Source organism: Physeter macrocephalus, chromosome 5 (genome assembly GCF_002837175.3).
Source record: "Physeter macrocephalus isolate SW-GA chromosome 5, ASM283717v5, whole genome shotgun sequence".
Classification (NCBI taxonomy): Eukaryota; Metazoa; Chordata; class Mammalia; order Artiodactyla; family Physeteridae; genus Physeter; species Physeter macrocephalus.
In genome coordinates this window covers 5,051,010-5,065,701 of record NC_041218.1, presented here as the reverse complement: position 1 = coordinate 5,065,701, position 14,692 = coordinate 5,051,010, and the positions used below count along the sequence as shown (strand labels likewise).

Here is a 14,692-nt window from a genome sequence, read left to right as displayed (position 1 = left end):
CCTGTCCTCCTAACGACCTACAACGGGCCAAGGACTGTTACCACGCGAGCGTCAGGACTCCAATCAGGAGAGACTAGCATCCTGTACTTGAACAGGGCCATGTGGGGAATTTGGGTGACTCAGAGTCTGCTGCACCCCTAGCTCACTGAGCACCCTTTCCCAGAAGAGGCTCCCCTCTCCTCTGCCTGGGAGAGCCAGTAATGGACTCAAAAGAGATGCAAAAGGAAGCTAGTTCTCTTCAGGCTAACCCTTCATTCCCCTTATTGCCTCTAAACGGGTAAGTTCACTCAGACCCCAGCCTGTCCCTAGTTGAGTTGGTTTTTCTTACTTGCAACCCGAGTCCTAAACCAAGGAGTTGCCACTTTAGGCTCCTGCTGTAACGTTGGTTCTCCTGTCAAATCAAAGCACAGCAAAACCAAACCCTCATAGCTTTAACCTACTCCTTTCCTGGTCCTCCTAGTTCAGGTTTGCATCGCTGGTGGGGGCTGGCACAGAACATTTGGCTATAGCACAAGAAACAAACCAACCGAAAAGCACATAAATGGGTACGAGGGTATGAATATGGTGTCTTGCCCAGGGACCCCCTCAGGTAACCTCATTTGCCTGTCTCTTTCCCTTTGCATCTTCAGCTACGCTCGGGAATCCTTCAATTCCTTCCTAGACAAAAACTCAGCGTTTGCTCCCTGTCTCTTGCGGCACAGTCGCCCGCAAACACCTCAGAGGGATTTAGTTCTCTTCCCGGGAGCAAGTACACTTGTCCCTGAGCAGTTTCCAGATTTGCTTGTGGAGACTTTAGGGAAGATAAACATGACGTTTTGATACAAACATGAGGTCCTGGGAGGTGTGATCATAAGAGTGACTGAACATTTCTTCTGGGTCTGGAAGGAGTGATGGAGGCTGGGGCTCTGCCAAGCTTCTGGGACTGGCTCAGAGACCCAGCAGCTCTGCATGGGATCCCAAGAGTAGATCTGCTTTTGAAGACATCTTTAAAGATGTTTCTTGGTCTGTGGTGTGCATCTGAACGTTCACATAAATTATTGCTTGAGTGCTGTCTGAAATGGAAAAAAGGGACTTCCCTGGTGGTCCAGGGGTTAAGACTTTGCCTTCCAATGCAGGGGGTGTGGGTTTGATCCCTGGTTGGGGAGCTAAGATCCCACATGCTTCCTGGCAAAAAAAAAAAACAAAACAAAACAGAAGCAATATTTTAACAAATTCAATACAGACTTAAAAACAAATGGTCCACATCAAAAAAAATTTTTTTTAAAAGGAAAAACACTTGGAAATAACCTAAATGTCTCCGATAGGAAATAGGCTAAATTTATTATGGTACATTTAGAGAAGACGACCCTAGGTGTTAGGCAGATGGCAGAAACTTGGAGAATCATCAAAAGCAAAATAGCTAAAAAACATCACTTTAAATGGTTGCATAGTATCTGATTATATGAATATGTTTTAACTTATTTATCCAATTTTTATTTTTAAATAATAAGGTTTTTTTCAATTATATTTGCTATTATAAATAATAACTTGATCATTTTAATATATGATTTTCTATAATTAAAGAAATTTTTTGGAGATAGTCTGAGAAGGGGAATTTCCAGATCAAAGGATATGGATTTTAAGGATCTAAAAATGGATTTCCGGGCTTCCCTGGTGGCGCAGTGGTTGAGAGTCCGCCTGCCGATGCGGGGGACGCGGGTTCGTGCCCCGGTCCGGGAAGATCCCACGTGCCGCGGAGCGGCCGGGCCCGTGAGCCGTGGCCGCTGAGCCTGCGCGTCCGGAGCCTGTGCTCCGCAACGGGAGAGGCCACAACGGTGAGAGGCCCGCGTACCGCAAAAAAAAAAAAAAAAAAAAAAAAAAAATGGATTTCCAAACTGCTGCTCACATTTGTACTGACTTTCCCGTCTACTATAGTGCTTGAAAATTTAATTTCACTCTCCCCAATATTGATTATTATCTTTAATTGACTAAAAATGATGTTCCATATTATTTTAACTTGCATTTCTGGATAACCAGTTAGGCTGATCATTTTTAATGATTTTTTAAGTGATTTGTGTACTTTCTGAGAATTGTCTGTTTACACACGGCTCATTTTTCTATTGAGTTTTAGTGTTTTTCCTATTAGTTTATAAAGACTCTTAACCAAGGTAATTTGTGCTACTGCACACGCCTAACCTGCCCACTGGCCTTTGGAAACCATGTGGCTCAGTCACAGCAAGAGACTACAGCCTTACCCCCGAAGCATTGCGGTAAAATCCCAAAGTAAAGACCTGACGGCGTGCGCATATGCACAGAGACCTCAAGCAAAGACTGTGTAGCAAGAATGTGTTTTTCAAACAGTGGGAATAATAAACTGCGATTCATTTAAAATGTGCTCTGCTTGCATGGCTTGATATGTTAAACCTAGAGGAATAAATATCATAAATTTATTTTTTATGCAGTGATGTAACAAACCCATTTTATTTAGACCCTGAAATTGTAAGCAATTTATAGTCTTTGAAAAACTAATAAAGCCCCAAAGCCACTATATCTATTGACATCAGCAGGATATTTGGGGGATGTTTATTTGTGATAAACTACCAAAAAGTAAGGCAAGTAAGAGCCTGGCCTGCCTATCATGAGTGATCACTTTCTCCATAAAGAGTAGGATATCTGAGTCTCAGGAGCCACTCCAAGGCCTGGGACAGCACATGTGAATTACAGATGAAGGTGCTGGCCTCCGCGGAAGATCTTGATTTCTAAGAGGTTGCTTTTAGAACCAAAAAAAAAAAAAAAAAAAAAAAAAGTGGCCTTGTTTAGGCAATGATTTGAAGGATCTGAAGCTGATCTTTAAAAGACGCCAGAGGATAAACCACCAAGTCAGACTGGAGTAACGGCACCTCCTTTTTCTGCTCAGCTCTCGGCAAGTTCTAAGCATTGGCTGGGGCAGTTCTCCAGTCTTTTCCACGTTTACCTGAGTCAGCTTGCTTTTTTTCCCTTTTAAAAAAAATATTTATGTATTTATTTATTTATTTAGGCTGCGCTGGGTCTTACTTGTGGCGCACAGTATCTTCACTGCGGCATGAGGACGTCTTAGTTGTGGCATGCATGTGGGATCTAATTCCCTGACCAGGGATTAAACCCGGACACCCTGCACTGGGAATGTGGAGTCTCACCCACTGGACCACCAGGGAAGTCCCTGAGTGAGCTTGCTTTTGCTGGTTGTGAACCTAACAGAAGATGCATAATACTTCCTGCTTCCTTTTCTTTTTTCTATTTTTGCTATAATTGATGAGCCAATATTTATAATTATTAATATATAACCAAAGTCTATAGTTTAGTTTTAACTAAAGTCCGTAGTTTACATTAGGTTCACTCTTTGTGATGTGCATTCTATAAGTCTGGACAAATGTATAATGACACGTATCCACCATCGCAGCATCATACAGAATAGTTTCACTGCCCTAAAAATCCCCTTTGTTCTGTGCATTCATCCTTCCCTCTCTCTTCCCAAATCCCTGGCAACTACTGATCTTTTTATGGTCACCAGAGTTTTGCCTTTTCCAGAATGTCTGTTCTGCTGAAATGTCATCTCCTCAGAGATGCCTTCCCTAACCACCTTACCTAAAACAGCAATTTCATCATCACCTATCATCTCTCTCTTCTTTACTATTCCTCATAGAACTTGTTACCATCTGACCTTGTATTATATACTTATTTGTTTATGTATTTGCTATTATCTCTTTACTGTCCACGCCACCTTCATCTGTTCACTGTTGTACCTAAATTCAGTATTAGTTGAATGAATGAGTTTTATTTTTGGCTGTGTTAGGTCTTCGTTGCTGTGCGCAGGCTTTCTCTAGTTGCAGCGAGCGGGGGTTATTCTTCGTTGTGGCGTGCGGGCTTCTCATTGCGGTGGCTTCTCGTTGCGGAGCACGGGCTCTAGGCGCGTGGGCTTCAGTAGTTGTGGCACATGGGCTCAGGAGTTGTGGCTCGCGGGCTCTAGAGCACAGGCTCAGTACTTGTGGAGCACAAGGTTAGTTGCTCCATGGCATGTGGGATCTTCCCGGACTAGAAATTGAACCTATGTCCCCTGCACTGGCAGGCGGATCCTTAACAACTGCGCCACCGAGGAAGTCCAAATTTTTTTTTTTTAATTTCTATTTACTTTATTTTTTTTGGCTGTGTTGGGTCTTTGTTGCTGCGGGCTGGCTTTCTTTAGTTGTGGCGAGGAGGAGTTACTCTTCACTGAGGTGCACAGGCTTCTCATTGCGGTGGCTTCTCTTGTTGTGGAGCACGGGCTCTAGGCAAGCTGGCTTCGGTAGCTGCAGCACGCGGGCGCGGTAGTTGAGGTGCATGGGCTCAGTAGTTGTGGCTTGAGGGCTCTAGAGCGCAGGCTCAGTAGTTGTGGCACACAGGCTTAGCTGCTCCACAGCTTGTGAGATCTTCCCAGGCTAGGGGTCAAACCTGTGTCCCCTGCATTGGCAGGTGGACTCTTAACCACTGCACCACCAGGGAAGTCCCAAATGAATGAATTTTTGAAACTACTTATGCTTTCCACTTTTAAGTTTGAGTGAATAGAGACTGTGTCAGCAATGGAGGGAGCTAAATGATAAGCTAGATGACAAGAGAATTCCATTTCTAAGAACAGCAGCCAAATATAGAATGTCATGGGCAATGTGTGGGAAGAGGTATTAAGAAAGGCAGCAGAGTTCAAATAAGTGGGCAGCAAGAGAATCAAAAGGAGAAAGTCAATTTGGAGAACCTTAAAATTAGGAACTTTGTTTTAGATGATGTCAGACAAGTGACGTGGATTTAGAAGATTTAGATAGTTTTGTTAATGCTACTGCTACTGTAGTCATCATTTTGCTTAAGAGAATGTGTTAAGTACTTATTGGTATACAGTGTTTTTCTCTTTCACTACAAACGCAAGCTAAACCGATATAGCCAGTAGAATAACAAAATAAAGTAGAATTACTAAACTGAGGGGGCAAGGGAATAAAGAAAATTAGATCAATGCAGCAAAAGGTGGGGGGGGGGAAGCAAAACTATAAAAAGCAAGATAAATAGAAAACATGAAGATATTAAAAATTAGGTCAGCCACATCAAGGATCATTAAAAATTTTTAAATTTTACAAGACATATACTGAAATAGAAAACATGAAGATATTAAAAATCAGACCAGTCATATCAAGGATCATTAAAAATTTAAACAGGCTAAGTAAAAAATTAAATAGACTAAATTCTATTAAGATACAAAAAAATCCTAGATTGCATTTTTTTTTTTTTTTGCGGTACGCGGGCCTCTCACCGTTGCGGCCCCTCCCGTTGCGGAGCACAGGCTCCGGACGCGCAGGCTCAGCGGCCATGGCTCACGGGCCGAGCCGCTCCGCGGCACGTGGGATCTTCCCGGACCGTGGCACGAACCCGTGTCCCCTGCATCGGCAGGTGGACTCTCAACCACTGCGCCACCAGGGAAGCCCCTAGATTGCATTTTTAAAAGTTACATGCTTTTTATAAGGAGCACATCCAAAATAAAATTCCACAAGAGGGCTGAAAATACAGAGATGGATAGACAAGGAAAAACAAAGAAAGTAGGACTTGCAAAAGCATTAGTGGGCAAAAGCATTAATGGGCAAAAGCATTAATGGGACTAAAAATAGATATTTATATTAAAAAAAGATATTCATTAAGAAGATATAACTATAATGATTCTTTATGAACTGAGCAACATAGCTTTAAAATCATAAAGCAAAAACTGCTAGAAATATTAAAATTTGACAAGGCAATGACAAGTAGAGACATTAAATATTTTTAAAAAATTAAAAGATCAAGTAAATAAGGAAAAGAAATCTATTGTAACTTTGTATCAATAAATTTGAAAATATAGATATGCTTGTTTCAAAATTTTTAGGAAAACATGAATAAACCAATAAGTATAAAAAAAAATGGAAAATGTAGTCACAGATTTATCTCCCCAAAATACTCCAAGTCAGTTTCATGTTATAATGGGTAAACTGTATCAAATCTTCCAAAGAGTTATAGATAGTATAATTTTTTTTTGTTATTCAACTGTTCCAGATAGTAGCAAAAAAAACAAACAGAAAGAATTTCAATTCATTCTACAAGGCTAGCATAACCTTGATCAAAAATTTGGCCATGGACTTCTCTGGTGGTGCAGTGGTTAAGAATCCGCCTGCCAATGCAGGGGACACGGGTTCGAGCCCTGGTCCGGGAAGATCCCACGTGCCGCAGAGCAACTAAGCCCGTGCGCCACAGCTACTGAGCCTGCGCTCTAGAGCCCACGAGCCACAACTACTGAAGTCCGCACGTCTAGAGCCCGTGCTCCGCAACAAGAGAAGCCACCGCCACGAGAAGCCCACGCACCACAACGAAGAGTAGCCCCTGCTCGCCACGACTAGAGAAAGCCCACACACAGCAACGAAGACCCAATAAAGTCAAAAATAAATAAATACATAAATTAATTAATTTAAAAAAATTTGGCCAATGATACAAAAAGGAAAACTATAAACATAGATGCAAAAGTGCCAAATAAAATATTAGGAAATCAAATCCAGCAATCAATTAAAAGATTAGTAAGTATCATATGATTTCACTTACATGTGGAATCTAAAAAAATAAAACAAATGAACAAAACAGAACAGAAAAAGAATCACAGATACAGAGAACAAACTAGTGGATGCCAGAGAGGAGTGGAGTGGAGGGATGGGCAAAATAGGGGCTGCAACATACAGAATAGGAAAGGACGTTGTCAGTAATACTGTAGTAACTTGAAATGGTGACAGATAGGAACTAGCTTATGGTGGTGATCACTTTGTAATGGATATAAATGTAGAATCACTATATTGTACACCTGAAATTCATATAACATTGTATGTCAATTATACTTCAATGAAAAATAAAAAAGGTTAGTATGCAGGGAGACATAAAATTGTGAAATCTACTACCAATGTAATTCGCTGTACTATTAAAGAAAAGCAGAAACACAGAAGTATTTCAATAGCTGCAACAACCAGTCCTGAAAAACACTTAGTAACCTAGAAATAGACAAAGTTTCTTCACTTTGATAAAGATGTCAACACAAATGCTGTACTTAAAGGTGAAAAGATGGGGCCAGGAACAAGACAGGAATGCTGTATCATAACTACTGCCACTGTTTCACTGCAGGACACAACCAATGTGGTAAAACAAGGAGAGGGGAGGAAATTTACAGAAGGGAGTGGCCTCCTTATCATTATTGACAGATGACCTGATTGGCCACTTACAAAACCTACAAAAATCCACGGAAAAACTAAGACTTTCAGATAAAAAGAGCACAGTAGGATAACCAATTATAAATGAAACGCAAACATTAATAGCCATGACAATAATACCATAAATTAGAAAATTTAATGGAAAAGAATTCTATTCAGTAGCAAAAACAAAACAAAAACAAAACCCACAAAAAACACAAAGTATTTAGGAATAAGCATAACAGTAAATAGGTTACTTATGTTCCTGTAAAAGAACGCTCTTAAACTTACTCAAGAACATGAAGAATACCTGAAAAAATGGAGATTTATTTTGGTGTCTAGACAGGAAGACTCGTTATTATGAAGATACTAATTCTTTCCAAATAGTTCCATAAATTCAATGCAATTTTAAATAAAATCCTAATGAATTTTTAATTGTGTCTTTATAAGTTGATTCTAAAGTTTATTTGGAACAGCAGAGAGTGGGAGAACAGCCAAATACATTTTCAAAAAGAAGAATGATGGCAGGGGAGACTTGCCCTCCTAAATATAATTTACCATAAAACTATGACAATTAAAACTGGCATAGAAAGAAATAAAGAATCAAACAGAATAAATTAGAAACAAGTCAGTTCATAGCAGGAACTTAGCACCAGATAAAGATTAAATTTCACATTGTAAAGCAATTATACTCCAATAAAGATGTTTAAAAAAAAAGATTAAATTTCACATTAATGGAGAAAAGAAGAATTTTTTTCCCTCCTCTTTTTATTTTTATTTTTTAAAATTTATATTTATTTACTTATTTGGCCGCACTGGGTCTCAGTTGTGACACGCGGGATCTTTAGTTGCGGCATGCAGAATCTTTTTAGTAGCAGCATGCAAACTCTTAGTTGTAGCATGGGGCATCTAGTTCCCTGACCAGGGATTGAACCCAGACCCCCTGAATTGGGAGCTCAGAGTCTTAGCCGCTGGACCACTATGGAAGTCCCTCCCTCCTCTTTTTAAAAAATTGAGGTATAAGTGACATATAACATTATATTAGGTTCATGAAGTAAAGATTTAAACATTAAAAAGAAAATTACAAAAATACCAGAAGAAAGTTCAGGAGGATATTTTTGTAATTTGGGGGTACAGGGAAGGCTCTGCTCCTGCATGACACCACCCAGAAACCATAAAGAACAGATTTTTAGATTTGGACAGAAAAGAATTTAAGCCTCTGTTCAGCGGGAGATACCATAAATAACATTAAAAGATGACTATCTAGGGGCTTCCCCGGGGCTTCCCCGGGGCTTCCCCGGTGGTCCAGTGGTTAAGAATCTGCCTTCCAATGCAGAGCACGTGGGTTCGATCCCTAGTCGGGGAACTAAGATCCCACATGCCGCGGGGCAACTAAGCCTGTGTGCTCTAGAGCCCGAGTGCCACAGCTACTGAGCCCGTGCGCTCTGGAGTCCGCACATCACAACTACAGAGAAGCCTGTGCGCCGCAACGAAGACCCAATGCAGCCACATAAATAAATAAATATTTTTTAAAAAATAAATAAATAAAAGATGACCATCTAGGAAAAGCATAAATGATTAAAAAAATAATAAGAGCCAACATTAATACAGGGGTTGTTATATGCCAGGAAGTATACTAAGCATTTTACATGAATTATCTAATTACAATCAATTGGTATGATTATGATTATTCCATTTTACAGGTGGGAAAACTGAGGCTTAGAAAGGTCACATATATACTGAATGTAATAGGTTGAGTTGTTCAGGACCCCCATTCTTTGGTCCCATCATTTCTCAGACATTTGAATCAAGTCGGCTAATTAGAGTCTCTTAAGCTTTGGAGCTACAGAAAAACATACCTCAGCTGTGGGCTTTGAAGTTTCCTGTTGCCATCAATGTTTTTGGCTACATAAGGAAAACCTAACTCCAGAAGGATCAAACCAAGACAAACAGAAATAAGCAGAAGTAAAAGGTAAATGCAGACAAGTTTCGACGTAATTGCTTGGGTCCCTGGATGCACTTGTGCCAGAGTTTAGAGCTACTCCTGGACTCCCAATTGTGAGAGTCCATGAATTCCCTCCTTTCTGAAGCTAATTGGGTTGTCTGTCCTTAGCATACAATATCCACATTACATAAAGACTCTACCTACTAATTAAGCTGGAAAAAAAAATCCATAGTACAATGGATGAAGCATGTGATTAGAAACTCAATGAAGAAATACCAATGGGGGTTAATTCTGGAGCTCCTATCTCGGGGGTCCAAGCCTCTCTGGGGTGGAGGACTGGGTACTATTTTTACCTGCTCCTCCTGAGGTCACCCCACTGCTAAGACCCACACAGGACATCCATAGTTAGTGTCCAGTGGCTATCTGGTTATACAGATGGTTTATCTTGGGGTCATCTTATTTGGCTCTATGAAATAATCTTCCTTAAATATGGAGTTAGAAAACATGAGAAATCGTTAATGGTATGTTGTTTCTGAAATATCAAGGAACTGAGCAAAGATTTCCCCCAGTGGCTTCTGTCAGCACCGTAGAGGTGTGGGGCTGGAGTGTGCTTCAGGGCAGGTGGAGGTCATTAACTGGCACCTCCCCGCAAAGTCTGACTGCCCTCCCAAGTGGCTTGCTGCAGAGCAGGTAATGAAGCCGACAGCTCCTCAAGGCACGGTTTTTCTTCCTTAATGCATGGCTTCTTTGGAACAGAATCAATTACAGAGTTTTATTTTATTCCATCTTTATAAAATGGTTGTGGAATGATGCTTCTTTCGTGTTGGAGGAAAAAAAAAAGGTCCCTGGATGAGAGACTGATGTAGAGCAGAGAAAGGAATGTTACCACGGAATTAGCCGCACAGACTGGGACCTGTGACAATTCACAGCTCGTGCAAAAGTTTACTGAAAACCTACTCTGTGCTCAGCATTACGGAGGATTCCAAAAGAAGTAGAAAACATTCTTGCTTTCAGAAAGCTTTCAGTGTAGTTTGGGAGAGAAGATAGGGGACAGGGAAGCAATGGTGGCCGTCTCTGATTCACTGATGGGGGGTAAGATGAAGAAGGAGCCGAGTGAGGAGGGGATTGACAGTTTGTCCTGGAACTAGAGATACCAAAAGCTTACGAAGAACTACCGAACACTTGTTCCTTGGGGACAGGAAGGAGGAAGATTAAGATGAGTACAGATGTATAAACATCTGCAGGAGACTAAAACAAACCTGAATTTAATACAGGTTCATTCTGTTGCTTTAAACATAGTGTGTTGGACTAGAAGCAACGACAATCCATTAGCAAGGAACACCCATCATGCCCAGTTTACTAAGAGGAACCAGGGCTCCTTGGAAAACTGTTATTCCAGGCATAGGGCAGAAAAATTTCAAAGACTAATAAAGACAAGTCAAAAAGGTACAGAATAAATTTGAAAAGCACCACTGATTAAATCTGGGATGATTTTAGCATTAAAAAAGCTAGGACTACATTGGATTGAAACACATCATACATATAAAAGTCCATGAGTTCATAATAATACTCAAAAAATTTTTTTCATAGTTACATTATGAGGTGGCTTAGGGAATCAATGTGATATGAAGGAAAGGAGTCAGGGACTTCCCTGGTGGTCCAGCAGTTAAGTCTCCGCGCTCCCAATGCAGGGCGCCTCGGTTCGATTCCTGATCAGGGAACTAGATCCCGAGTGCTGCAACCAAGAGCCCGCATGCCACAACTAAAGATCCCACTCACGACAATGGAGATCCCGCATTCTGCGACTAAGACCCGGCACAGCCAAATAAATAAATATTTTTTATTTTTAAAAAAAAGGAAGGGAATCAAGTATTTATCTTGCCTTTACAAACACGAGGGGGAAATTCTTTTCTACAAGGATCATGGCTAATACATGCCAAAGGAATGAAAACATTAGAATACTACCATTTAGTAACCCCTTATGAAACAATCATTCTAGGCAATGACTATAAATGTCTGCTAAAGCTATCAGGTAAAGTTCATGGGGGAACTTTGTAACGGATGCATCAGATTGACAACATTTGAACTCACTGATCAATTTTAACATCACTGAAATTGGACAGTTAGACATTTGTGCCTCCTAAGAAGCAAAAGAAAGTTCATAGCACCACTTATAAAATATTCTTGGAAAAAACCCAAACCTAATTCTCATGAAGCTTCTAGATTTTCCTGTGGATTTACAGAAAAGATGGGGAACACATAAAAGAACACCTTGAGGGTACCATCTGCCAAATGTAGAGTATGAAACTCTCTCCAGCAAATGGTCACCTCACTCACAACCACCTTGACTAGATCCGTGATTCACACAAACCCAAACGCATTTTTGACACGCTGTGGAAATAGAAGCCTGCCTAGATATTGGGTGATATTAAGGAATTATTAGCTATTTTGTTGAGGGTAGTAATAGTTTTGTGGTTACACTTAAAAATATATATTTATATTAGAATCATACACTAAAGCACTTATAAGTGAAATGAAGTCTGAGAGTTGCCTTAAAATACTCCGGTAAAAAAGAAAAAAAACAACAACAGAGGTGGGGAATAGATTAAAAAGAATGGCAGTATGTAGAGAATTGTTTGATGGATGTATGGGCTTATTATACTATTCCACTTCTGTGAATTTTTGAGAATTTCCATGATAGAGCTTTTTTTTTTTTTAATCCTGTTTCAGTTCCTCTATGAATTTCTGCTATAGAGCAGGGTTATATAGTTCACTCCTTATCCTAAAGTATCTTTGGAGATAAAGTAATCCAAGCTTCTCAGCACAGTTTTCCAAAATAAAGATAAGCCATTGATCCCAACACATGCCACACACAGCAGGAATTTTGCTAGGTCAAGCATCTTTGTGGAGCCCGGGACACTGGGGGTTAACAGCCTGTGCCCCGCAGCTGCGCGCTGAGCAGCCCCACAGCTGCCAGCAATTAGGCTAGCTGGCAGTCCCCTTAGGAAACTCCTGCTGCCTGATTAGGACTAATTACTAGCCAGCATCTAAGTCCCCGATCGATAGAAATGGAAATCCATTAGGGAAAGGCCCGGCAGAGAGAGACTGCCTTCTGGTGAGTACGCATGTACAAAGAGATGTAGGCGTATTCACTGGGATCTACTGAGCGCTCCAAATGCACCCCACCCTGCCAGCGCTACTGGGAAACTACACTGTGAAATACTATCATGGTTTCCTTTTGGCCCCAAAAGAGAGTCTTCTTTTCATAGGGAAGTCCCACTATGTGCTCTTAACTTGTTATTTACCTCAAATATAATCTAGAACAACTTTTTAAAGCACTTGAGTATTGATTTGCTTTAAAATCAGATTCATTACAAATGATCCATTTATTAAAGACAGTCAGACATCAACAAGTCGTTGAAGTCGCTGTGCATATATGAAAGTAATAATTAACTGCATTTCTGTTAAAATAGTCTAAGATTCAGCTTTTCCCAAAGTAGTACTGTACTGCTGTTCAATTTACATTTGAGATAATTTCAAATGCCATAACATTATAAAGAAATCTTTAAAGTTCCTTGAGGGGGGGGCTTCCCTGGTGGTGCAGTGGTTAAGAATCCACCTGCCAATGCAGGGGACACAGGTTTGAGCCCTGGTCCGGGAAGATTCCACATGCTGCAGAGCAACTAAGCCCGTGCACCACAGCTACTGAGCCTGCGAGCCACAACTACTGAGCCCGAGTGCCACAACTACTGAAGCCCGCACGCCTAGAGCCTGTGCTCTGCAACAAGAGAAGCCACCCAATGAGAAGCCCGCGCACCGCAAGGAAGAGTAGCCCCTGCTCTCCACAACTAGAGAAAAGCCCACACGCAGCAACAAACACCCAACACAGCCAAAAATAAAAATAAATAAATAAATAAATAAATTTATTTATTTTTAAAAAAAGTTCCTAAAGGGCCTTTTTTTGTTTGTTTGTTTGTTTGTTTTTAGATGAAGTGCTGCAGAAGGGCACAGAAAGAGCCCAGGGGAAATGACCCGGATTATACAGTACAGTTATGTCTCTAAGGTTACTGGTTATCAAAACTCTTCTCGTTTAGAAGACTGGTAGGAGGGAATTCTTACCATTACTACGTGTTGCTGAATCGGCATGAGGTCATGCAGGAACCTGAAAGTGAAAGATAAATTTCAGTGACTGGGCTCAGGAAGCCATCAAGAGAATAGAACTTGTCAGTGACTGGCAAATTTACTTTTTTTTCAGTATTATTTTTTTTTCAGAGTGTTTTCATAAAATAGCCCGAATATAGAGTAAGGAGACTGGTTTTATAAACTGCAAAGGAAAACAAACCTCATTGTTTTATGCTTAGAACTCATACTTAGTCATTTGACCCAAAGGAAGACACGTATCTAATTATATGGGCCAGTAAAGCTGGAAGAAGGGAAGAAAAGTGATTTGCCCAAGACAACACAATTTACTAATAGCAGAGCTGGTCCTAGAATCTGATTCTCTCAGTTTCTACTCCACTGCTTATCCTTTGCTATTCTTTTGCTATTTTTTTCCTAAACTTGTCTCTTTATTCTTTATTCCCTTTGTTTTCCATTCCCTATTTATCCTTTATCTCAGCTGGATGCTTTTGATTTCTCCCCTCTACTTTTTCTTTTCTTTTCAATTATGTAAATTTCTGTAATCCAGAAATTGTTGAGCTACCTGGAAATCTGGGTATGAGAAGGTGTTGACAAAGACATCAACAGATGTATCAGGTGTTACAGACTTTGCTACCTCAAAACTGCAGGACAGTTTTACTCTTTAGTAACTAAAATCCCATTTTAGTAACTAGAATATCATTCAAACTCGATATATTTGATTATGTTTAAGTTTTGTGCAAGTAACATGGAAGACCTCAAATAAAAATCTAGATCCTAAAAGGTCTTGACCTTAAACTTTCACATTCTATTTCTACCTAACTTTAAGGGAAGTCCGTGTGCTTCAGGAGCTCTGGCAATCTCAGTTTGAAGTGGACAACTCTGAAATCCAGCTGGTATTTAAACTGCCCCCTTCTTAGGAGTACTTCACCTAGTAGAGCAGGACTTGCTGGCTACTTGTTATTCTGCCTTGATTCCACTGTCCTTATTTGAACTCTTGTCATTCTAATCCCAAAATCTTCCTTGAAGCCCTGGTTTCGTTTCACAGTGAAGAGGACTCTAGACTTAAAAACATCCAACCCAGTGTATGAGGTTAAGTCATAGCAGTAGACACAGGAATTAATGGGAAACAAAGGATTAGAAGAATCACACTAGATTCCGTATATAATGTGTTAGCATACGGTATTTGTTTTTCTCTTTCTGACTTACTTCACTCTGTAGGACAGACTCTAGGTCCATCCACCTCACTACAAATATCTCAATTTCGTTTCTTTTTATGGCTGAGTAATATTCCATTGTATATATGTGCCACATCTTCTTTATCCATTCATCCGATGATGGACACTTAGGTTGCTTCCATCTCCTGGCTATTGTAAAT

At 40.3% G+C, this 14,692-nt stretch overlaps 1 protein-coding gene across 2 annotated transcripts in view; it reads right to left on the bottom strand.

Moving 5' to 3' along the window:
* XRCC2 (X-ray repair cross complementing 2) overlaps window positions 1–14,692 on the bottom strand; it is a 165,612-nt gene that overhangs the window by 97,634 nt on the left and 53,286 nt on the right. For both annotated transcript variants that reach the window (XR_008617302.1, XR_008617301.1), the window contains exon 3: window positions 13,297–13,339. The gene's annotated coding sequence lies outside the window, so the exon portion shown is untranslated. The remainder of the gene's footprint in view (window positions 1–13,296; window positions 13,340–14,692) is intronic.